Source organism: Carassius gibelio, chromosome A22, assembly GCF_023724105.1.
Source record: "Carassius gibelio isolate Cgi1373 ecotype wild population from Czech Republic chromosome A22, carGib1.2-hapl.c, whole genome shotgun sequence".
Classification (NCBI taxonomy): domain Eukaryota; kingdom Metazoa; phylum Chordata; class Actinopteri; order Cypriniformes; family Cyprinidae; genus Carassius; species Carassius gibelio.
The window spans coordinates 22,257,161-22,267,934 of NC_068392.1; the positions used below are offsets into that span (position 1 = coordinate 22,257,161).

Here is a 10,774-nt window from a genome sequence, read left to right on the forward strand (position 1 = left end):
GGAAATACTTAAAGGAGGCAACTGTGATTGTGAATGTGGAGAACGTAAATGAGGTGAGAGCTGTGGATATTATTAAAGCGGTGACGGACAAATGTGGATATGGGAAAATCTTAGCACTAAGGCCAAGACAAGGAAAGGAATATGAACTGACAATGGAAAGAGAAGAAACATGTGATGAACTGACTGAGGGATTGTTAATTAAAGGAGTGAACTGTGAAATAAAGAAACTGCAAAATAGAGATTATGTTGTTTCCTTCATGCACCTGCCCGTCTACCTTGATGATAAAGACATTTTTAGAAAATTGGAGGGATGGGGAGTTAATCCCATATCAAAATTAAAATATGGGAATATGGCGGCAGTCATCGGGACAGGTGCGTCAGGAGCTCTCCTGGCACTTTTAGTTTTTGGAATTATTTTAAACCTCACAGATTCGGGACAGTGTGTAAACACACAGCAAGTTTCCCATAATATATCAGTGTATCGAGAAACAAGGTCAGTAAAGCATTTCGGATATGGAAAGCACATTGTAATGCAGACGTTTGTAAACACTGCGGTCGGCCGGGTTCAACACAAGCGAAATAATGCAGTCCGGGGCACACACCAAAGTGACAGTGGGATTATCATCATACTCTACCTGTTGCTGTCCGGAGATGTGCACCCGTGCCCAGGTCCGATTTTCCGGGGCGCCAGCTGTAAGGCACCAGCGAGCGCAATAGTCGCCCCTGAGGGGCTGGGGCTCATTCTGCATCGACCGGCAGGTGGATTTATCAATGACGGGGAGCGAAGATCTCGGACGAAACGGGCTGAGACGCCGGGCTTGGTGAGTGCTGAGGGCCTTGACTGGCCATCTTTCAGCACGTGGACCGACGGCGGCGGGGCTGTCGCCGTTGAGGAGCAAACAACTACAAATTCCTTGCCCTGCGTTTCTGACCCTAATCGATCATATCGTGCGGATGTCAAGGTAACTGGTCATTGCGCTCAAGGTAAGCGTGAAAATCTGCACGATACAACCCACAGTCGTTTTAAAAACATTACAAACCCTGCTTTGAAAAAACACCGCAAATTGAACTTTTTTAAAACTGTCAATCACTCTCGACTGATCTGGGATCAACAACTCAAACCAAAGGGTCTATTTGGAGGGCATATGAACATCCGTAGCCTCAGCCCAAAGTCTGAAGAAGTACATCATCTTCTTATTAACTCCAACTTAGATTTTTTAGGTCTGACAGAATCTTGGTTACATAAAAACTCTCCATCTGCTGCATTACATGTACCAGGGTATAATATTTTTAGACGGGATAGATGTGAGGGAAGAGGGGGAGGGGTAATGATTTACATAAAAGATCACATTAACTGTCAGCAGATATGTTGGCCTTTTGACCATGATTTGGAGTGTATTGGGGTGAATATACTGCTCTCACCTGAAATGTCTTTTGTGTTAATTGTTGTATATCGTCCACCCTCCTCTAATAATAATTTCTATATCACTTTTAAAAAGCTACTTCAAGCATGTGATTTTAAAACTGAGGTAATACTGCTTGGTGATCTTAACTGTAACTGGCTTAATAAGACTAATAGGAAATCCCTTAAACAGATTACAGATAGTCTGGATTTTACTCAATTGTTGGAAGGTCCTACTAGAATAACCACATCGTCTCAGACACAGATAGATTTAATATTCAGTAACAAGCCTGAAAGAATTGTAAAAACATTTAATTTTATTACTGGACTGTCTGATCATAATCTGACTCTACTGTCGAGAAAACTTACAAAAAAGCGATTTCATCATTCTAATAAACCCGTGGAGCAACTTAGGATTCCTAAGAATGAAATGGATAATTTTCAAAAGGCAGTACAGCAGACTAATTGGATAGATATATTTACTGGGATTAACATAGAAGAAGTTAGCAAAATGTTTTCTACCAAGCTACAAAACCTAGTTAAGGAGTTTACTAGAGAGGTAAAAGGAAAGAAAAAAGCAAATGCACTCCCCTGGCTCAATAATGAAATATTTAATTTGATGAAAGAAAGAGACTCCGCTTTAAAAAGATCATTAAAAACAAAATTAAATAGTGATAGGTATAGGTTCACTTCATTACGCAATCAAGTGATTAAAGTGATAAGAAAGGCTAAAGCCAATTTTTTTATGACAATTATTAATGAGGGAAAAGGTAACACAAAACTGATCTGGGAACAGATTAAGAATGTGATGGGAATTAGCCATAAGATTAGAAACCAGTTAGAATTGAACCTGAATGGTAAACTAATTCAAGACCCAGCTCAAATAGCTGTAGCTTTTAATGAATATTTTATTAATTCTGTGAATGAAATCGCACAGAATTTTTCCCCAATAACTGGAAATGTTGTCACAATAGATGAAAGCATGCCTTCTTTTAGTATTCAACCTATCTGTGAAGTAAAAACTCAGGCAATTATTAATTCTCTTAAAATCTCATCAACAAAAGATATTTATGGAATGGACTCGAAAATGCTTAAATGCCTGAAAGAACATCTATCTTATCCTATCACACAAATTTTTAATCAGTCAGTACTAGAGGGGATATTTCCAACCACCTGGAAGACTGCAATTGTAACTCCCATATTTAAGTCAAATGACCCACGGAACATATCTAACTACCGCCCAATTAGTATTCTTCCAGTAGTCTCTAAGGTTGCTGAAAAATGTGTGTCAGAACAGCTTGTCTTTTTTCTTAATAATAGTCCCTTCACACTTCATCCGATGCAGTTTGGCTTCCGGGCCCATCACTCCGCAGAAACGGCTAACTGTTACTTTTTAGAGACTGTTAGAGAAATGGTGGACAAGGGAGGTGTTGTTGGCGCTGTGTTTTTAGACCTCCGTAAAGCATTTGACACAGTCAACCATCAGGTCCTTATTGCCAAACTCTCTACTTTTAATTTTTCCCCCTCTGCAATTAAATGGTTTGAGTCATATTTAACTGGTAGAACTCAATTTGTTTCTGTGAACACCCATCGTTCACTAGCTCTTAATTTATGCACAGGGGTGCCACAAGGATCAATACTTGGCCCGCTTTTGTTTAGTCTATATATTAATGATTTGCCATCAGTTTGCCCTGACATCAATACAATAATGTACGCGGATGATACTGTAATTTATGTGCATGCCAAGACAAAAAATCTGGCTGCCACAAAATTGACCAAAGCCATGGACCAGATCACCAATTGGCTAAATCGCTCATGTCTTCAATTAAATGTAGATAAAACTGTGGGAATGTTTTTTACAAAAAGACAATGTAATAGTGTGTCAATCATATCAATTTCGGGTCAAAACATTACTATTGTGCCACAATTTAAATATCTGGGCGTTATTATTGATTCTAATCTCTCTTTTAAAACACATATTAAGAAAGTCTGCAATAGGGTCAAGTTTAGTTTAGCTAATTTTAGATATATTAGAAGTGCCCTTACTTTTAATGCTGCTAAATTATTTATGGATGCAATGATTATGTCACATCTAACATATTGTCTGACAAGCTGGGGACAAACTAACAGCTCATCACTTAAGCCACTAGCAACTATTTATAAAAAAACTCTTAAAATCTTGGACCAGAAGCCTAACAGTTTACACCATTGTATAATTCTTAAAAACTATAAACTGCTGAGCTGGGAAAATGTAATCAAATACAAAAATATTTGTCTGGTTCACAAAATTTTACATAATACCGCTCCGCCTCCTTTCAATTCATTCATAATCCAACGTAATAACAGCAGTCATAATACCAGAAGCACCACACGTGGCGACCTAGTAATCCCACTAAGAAAAAGTGCATTTGGTCAATTATCATTTTCTTTTACTGCAATACATAACTGGAACTCATTGCCCATTACAATTAAAAACATACATATGTATTCGACTTTTACTGCACACCTTAAAAATTGGCTAACCGACAATTACACCTGCACACATTAATATGCTAGATGTGATGTGCGCACTAGATGTGACATGATCATGCTTCTGCCACTTGATCTCTGCTGACTGTCTCAATGCTATGTCTTATATGTGCTTCAATGTGGCCTTTGCATGATTATCTTTGGTGTCAATTTTCTCTAGTTTATTGCTTGACCTGCTTTTATGTCTTTGTAATTTGTGCCTGCTTGTCTGTTTCAATTTTGTACCACCTTGATTGTTTGTCTAAGCTCTTGCTTAAGCCTTGTATTAATTGCAATGTATTTATTGATGTATGCCAATTAATAACTGGCTGGGGACTACAGCTGGAAATTAGCCGTAGAGGCTAAAGCTGCTCTTTTGATTAAAAGAGGTTGTCCACATTACTATAAACCAATAAAGTAAAGTAAAGTAAAGTAAAAAGAAGATGCTACCCGGGCACTGAAATAGAGGATGGAACAAGGTTTTTAAAAGTGCGATTCCCCAAGGAGGTGGCATCATTGCCCTACAGCACAAAGCTGGAAACAGCAGAAGGGCCGCAGTACTTTAGGGTGATGCACAGCCACCAGGTGAAGACCTGTAAGCTGTGCATGAGCCCAGATCATCTGCTTAAGGAATGCCCTGAATTTAAGTGTCACAAGTGCGAGGAAAGGGGACATTTCGCAAGGGATTGCAACGCGGTCAGATGCCCGGAGTGTCAAAAGATTTTAAATAAGTGTGAATGTTGGATGGAGGGAGAGGAAGGAGGTCTGGAGCATCGGGTGGATGGACAGATGCATGAAGGAAACACTGAAGAGGAAGGAGATATTGATGAAGGACAAGGGGATGAAGGATTACCACAGAAGGAAACAGAAGGAGGAACAGACAACCAAGAGAAAGAAGAAGAAGGAAAAAGTAATGATATGGATGAGGAACAAACAGTAGAACAGAATACTCAGTGGACAGAAATGGAAATATCGGACAGTTTTAAAAATCTTTTGGATAATGTGGAGAGTGATGGACAAGGAATGCATGATCAAAACAAAGAAATGGGCAGCGAAGAAGAAACAAGGATGGACAACATGGGAAAAGACAGAGGGGAGAGAGGACAAAGTAGAAGGAGAACATTAAAGGTAAAACCAAATGTGGAAAATGTAAGAAAAAAATTAATGACAAGGGGCCGAGTAAAAAGTGTAAACAGATATGAAGTGTTAAGAGTGCTGGAGGGAGAAGATAAAGAATAATGTTTTTTAGGTATTTATTTTTATTTCTTTTAATGGTTTTAAGTTGTGTTACTTTTAATGTAAGGGGACTAATGGACATGGGTAAATTTGAAAAGGTGAAAGAAATGTGTAAAAGAGAGGATGTGATTTTATTACAAGAAACTAACTGGAGGGAAGAGTACATGACTGAAATAAGGAAAAGGTGGAGTGGAGAGATTTTTTATAACAATGGTGATGGGAGGCTGGGAAGAGGAGTTGCGATTTTAATAAAAGAAAACTGTGGGGTATCATGTAAAACAATACATAATGACATAGATGGGAAATGTATTGCGGTTGAAATGGAGTATGAGGAGAAAAAAGTTACATTCTCTAAAAAAAAAAAAAAAGTTTTCATTCTCTACGACTGTAGAGAATGAAAAGAAGGAATATTTTAATGTATTAAGAGATTTTTTAAAAAAGCATAAAGAGGTTATTATGATGGGTGATTTTAATACCGTTTTGAGTAAATTAGAAATGGGTGAAGGAATGGTTTTTAAAAATGATAAAGGAAGAAAAGAACTGAAATTATTAATGGGAGAAAATAATATAATTGATGTATGGAGAGAAAGAAATGAAAAAAAGAAAGAATATTCAAGGCAATTAGTAGGGAATTTTATTTGTAAAACAAGGGTTGATTTTATTTTATGTACAAGGAACATTGAAGGTTTTATCGGTAACATTAAATATGAAGAATCAAGTTTAAGTGACCATAAACCAATATTTATGCAAGTAGACTGGAGTTCAGTGAAAAGAGGGCCGGGTGTATGGGTTTTAAATGTAGAGGTTTTGAAGAATGAGGAGTATGTGTTAAGTATTAAAGAAATTATTGAAAAAGAAAAGGAGAATGAAATGTACAGTGAAGATAAAAGGATATGGTGGGAAAATGTTAAATATTTAGTTAAAAAATTCACAATAAAGTATTGCAAATTAATACAGATATGTAAGAGGAAGAAGGAGAGAGAAATAAGAGAAAAATTGGAAAAGGAATTAAATGAGAATGGGAAAGACATACAAAAAATAAAAGAATTGGAGGGAATATTGAAAGAAATGGAAGAGAAAAAATATGAAGGTGCAAGACTAAGAAGTAAAGCCAAATATACTGTGGAGGGTGAAAAATGTACAAAATTTTTCTTTGATCTAGAAAAAATAAGAGGGAAAGCTGAAATGATTAAAGAAATAAGAGGAAAAAATGGTGTAGTGGTGGAAACAAATGACGAAATATTAAAAGAAGTAAAAGCATATTATGAAAACCTGTTTAGTACTGAGGGGTTGAGGGAAGATGATAAATTGGAGTTACTTAAGCAAATAAAAACAACAGTAGGAGAAGTAGACAAAAAAGAGTGTGATGAAGAGATAAGAGAAGAAGAGATAAAAAGAGCAATAAGTGAATTAAACAAAAATAAAAGTCCAGGTATAGATGGTTTGGGGAGTGAATTTTATATCGTTTTTAAAGATTTTTTAACCAGTATTTTAAAAGAAGTATATGAAGACATTTTTAAGAAAGAGGAAATGAATCAGAGAATGGGGATGGGATTATTAAAGTTGATATATAAAAGAAAAGGAGATAAAGTAGACTTAAAAAATTATAGACCAATTACAATGCTGAATACAGATCTGAAAATTTTAACAAAAGTTTTAGCTAACAGATTAAAAGAGGTAATGCCAACCATAATTAAAACAAATCAAGTGTATGGAGTTAAAGGGAAAGATATAGAGGACACAACTTTAAGTATAATAGATAGGATAAGATATATGAAAGAAAAAAACAAAAAAGGATATGTTATTAGTTTGGATTTCGAAAAGGCTTTTGATAGAGTGGAGCATGAATATTTATTTGGAATTTTAAGAAAGTACGGGTTTGGGGAAAATTTTATCAAGTGGATTACAATTATATATAGGGGAGCAATAACAAGAATACAGTGTAATGGTTTTTTAACTGAATGTTTTAAAATTACTAGATCAATAAGACAAGGATGTCCATTATCAGCACTTTTATATTCTTTAGTTGCAGAACCATTGGGATTAGCTGTTAAAATAGATGAAGACATAAGAGGGATAAACATTGAAGGAAGTGGGGGAAATGAAAAAATATTTCAATATGCAGATGATACAACAATAATAGTTAAAGATATAGAGAGTGTTAATAAAGTAATGGAAGTAGTACAGATGTTTTGTAGGGGATCAGGAGGCAAGTTAAATGAAGAAAAAACAACATATGTGAGATTTGGAGGAGTAAATGTTTTAACGGATTATTTTCATTTTAAAGAAACAAAAGAAATAAGGGTTTTAGGTGTTCTAATGGGAAAAGACGAAAGGAATGTTAAAGAACAAATGTGGGAAGAAATAGTAGGAGGAATTGAAAGAAGGTTAATTTTTTGGAAATTGAGGACTTTAAGTTTAAAAGGGAAGGTTTTAATTTTAAATGTGTTAATGGTATCAAAGTTGTGGTATGTTTTATATGTGACTGCTATGCCAGTGTGGGTGGAGAAAAGGTTGAAAAAATGTTTTTTAGATTTTTTATGGAATAGTAAACCGTCAAGAATTGCATATAGTACGTTAATAGGAGAGGCAGGGAAAGGAGGGATGGGATTAATTGACGTTGAACAGAGAAAAAATAGCTTAAGAATTAAAATAGTAAAAAAATATCTAGATGATGGTCACAAAACTGCATGGAAAAAGACAATGGAATATTTTCTAAACAAATGTGGGGATTTTAACATGGGGGATGGGATTTTATGGATGAAAACTAAGAAATGGATGACAGAGTGCTTACCAGAGTTTTATAGGGAAATGTTTAGTGCCTGGGGAAAATTTTTAGATAGACTTGAGTATGATCCACATGGGAGAGAAAACATTTTAAATCAACCTCTGTTTTTAAACCAAAACATTTTAAAACAAGACAAAGGAATTTTTTTAAAGAAATGGATGGAAGTCGGGATAACAAGAGTCAGAGATGTTTTATATGAATTTAAAGAAGGGTTTTTACCGACACAATTTATTGTAGATGCAATGGAGGAGGCAAAAGAGGATTACAGTGAACAAGAAATAAAAAATAAATATGAAATCATTAAAAATGCAATACCTAAAGAGTGGATAAAAAGAATAGAAAGTATGGAAGGAGAGCCAAAAGAGAAATGTATTAATGTGAAATTAGGGGAAAAACTGTATGATTTTAAGGAATGTACTGTGAAAATGATTTATTGTGCTTTTAGAGATGATGTTTTTAAAGAGCCGATTGCAAATGGTTACTGGGTGCAGAAATTCAAAGATTTAAAAAAAGAGTGTATATGGAGAAACATGACGGGGAAATGTGTGGAAACAAAATTGGAATGTTTGGAGTATTTTATAAGGCATAAAGTGGTTTTTACTGATGTTATTTTAAATAAAATAGGAATGGAAGAAAATGCTCTGTGTAAAGTGTGCCAGGAAGAGGAAGAGGGGATTTTACATATGTTTTTACATTGTAGAGAGCTAGAGGACTTTTTAAGGAAATGTAAATGTTTAATTAAAGATGTGGCTGAGGAGTGGGATGAAAATGTAATGGAATGGAACAGAGTTGTGATGTTTGGTTGGGGAAAAAAGTGTAAAAACAAAAGTTTCATTAATCTGTGTGTAATGCTAATGAAAAGTGTAATATGGGACAGAAGAACTGTGGCTAAAAAGGAAAAAATTGTGTTGGATGTTTGGAGTATGTTTAAAAGAAAAACAGAATTATATATCGAAAGACTGTATGTGTACTTTAAAGGTGTGAATATGTTAGACTCTTTTTATGATGTTTTTACCCCACAAGTTTGTTGTGTTTTAAATGATTTAATGTGGAAGTTGCCAGAAAGTGGAAGAGTTTTTTAAATTATCTATGTAAAGGAAAGATGTGTAATGTAGAGATGTGTAAAGACGATGTTCTGTATTTTCTATTGATTGTGCTTAATCTATTGTATTTGATTGATTGAAATTTCTTAATACAAAAAAAAAAACAAACAAAAAAAAAGGCTATGCCCGATCTTGTCTGCTCTCGGAAGCTAAGCAGGTTTGGGCCTGGTTAGTACTTGGATGGGAGACCGCCTGGGAATACCAGGTGCTGTAAGCTTTTTGGAAACTTTTCACTTAGTATATAATAATTTTGCCAAAAAATAGAGTCAATGCCCGATCTCTGAATATTAGCAGGTTTGGGCCTGGTTAGTACATGGATGGGAGACTGCCTGGGAATACCAGGTGCTCTAAACTTTTCGGAAAATTTCACAATTTATATAATAATCTTGCAAAAAAAAAAAAAAAAAAAAAAAGAGTCAATGCCCGATCTCTGAATCTTAGCAGGTTTAGGTCTGGTTAGTACTTGGATGAGAGACTGCCTAGGAATACCCGGTGCTTTAAGCTTTTGGGTTTTCTTTCCTACTTATATAATGTACTGGCGATTAGATGGGCTGGTCTTTAAATAGCCCTCTCTTTGCAGCAGTCTTCGCTTACGGTCATACCAACCTGGCTATGCCTGATCTCGTCTGCTCTCGGAAGCTAAGCAGGTTTGGGCCTGGTTAGTACTTGGATGGGAGACCGCCTTGGAATACCAGTTGCTGTAAGCTTTTTGGAAACTTTTCACTTAGTATATAATAATTTTGCCAAAAAATAGAGTCAATGCCCGATCTCTGAATATTAGCAGTTTGGGCCTGGTTAGTACATGGATGGGAGACTGCCTGGGAATACCAGGTGCTGTAAGCTTTTTGGAAACTTTTCACTTAGTATATAATAATTTTGCCAAAAAATAGAGTCAATGCCGATCTCTGAATATTAGCAGGTTTGGGCCTGTTAGTACATGGATGGGAGACTGCCTGGGAATACCAGGTGCTTTAAACTTTTTGGAAAATTTCACGATTTATATAATAATCTTGCCAAAAAAAAAAAAAAGAGTCAATGTCCGATCTCTGAATATTAGCAGGTTTAGGTCTGGTGAGTACTTGGATGAGAGACTGCCTAGGAATACCAGGTGCTTTAAGCTTTTTGGAAATTTTTCACTTAGTATATAATAATTTTGCTAAAAAATAGAGTCAATGCCCGATCTCTGAATATTAGCAGGTTTGGGCCTGGTTAGTACATGGATGAGAGACTGCCTGGGAATACCAGGTGCTTTAAACTTTTTGGAAAATTTCACGAATTATATAATAATCTTGCAAAAAAAAAAAAGAGTCAATGCCCGATCTCTGAATCTTAGCAGGTTTACGTCTGTTTAGTACTTGGATGGGAGACCGCCTGGGAATACCAGGTGCTGTAAGCTTTTTGGAAACTTTTCACTTAGTATATAATAATTTTGCCAAAAAATAGAGTCAATGCCCGATCTCTGAATATTAGCAGGTTTAGGTCTGGTTAGTACTTGGATGAGAGACTGCCTAGGAATACCAGGTGCTTAAAGCTTTTGGGTTTTCTTTCCTACTTATATAATGTACTGGCGATTAGTTGGGCTGGTCTTTAAATAGGCCTCTCTTTGCAGCAGTCTTCGCTTATGGCCATACCAACCTGAGCGTGTGCTAGGAGAGTGTGTAATCTTGAGCTGATTTATTTTTCCCAGGGTTTAAATTTAAATTTATATAAAAAATTGTGTTTAATTAAGCTCTAAAG

At 35.7% G+C, this 10,774-nt stretch overlaps 1 non-coding gene across 1 annotated transcript; it reads left to right on the forward strand.

The window, feature by feature from the left end:
• The first annotated feature begins 9,625 nt into the window (after positions 1-9,625).
• Positions 9,626-9,744, forward strand: LOC127943571 (5S ribosomal RNA). The gene has a single exon (XR_008149774.1). It is a non-coding gene; the product is annotated as a 5S ribosomal RNA (ribosomal RNA).
• The last annotated feature ends 1,030 nt before the right edge of the window (positions 9,745-10,774 follow it).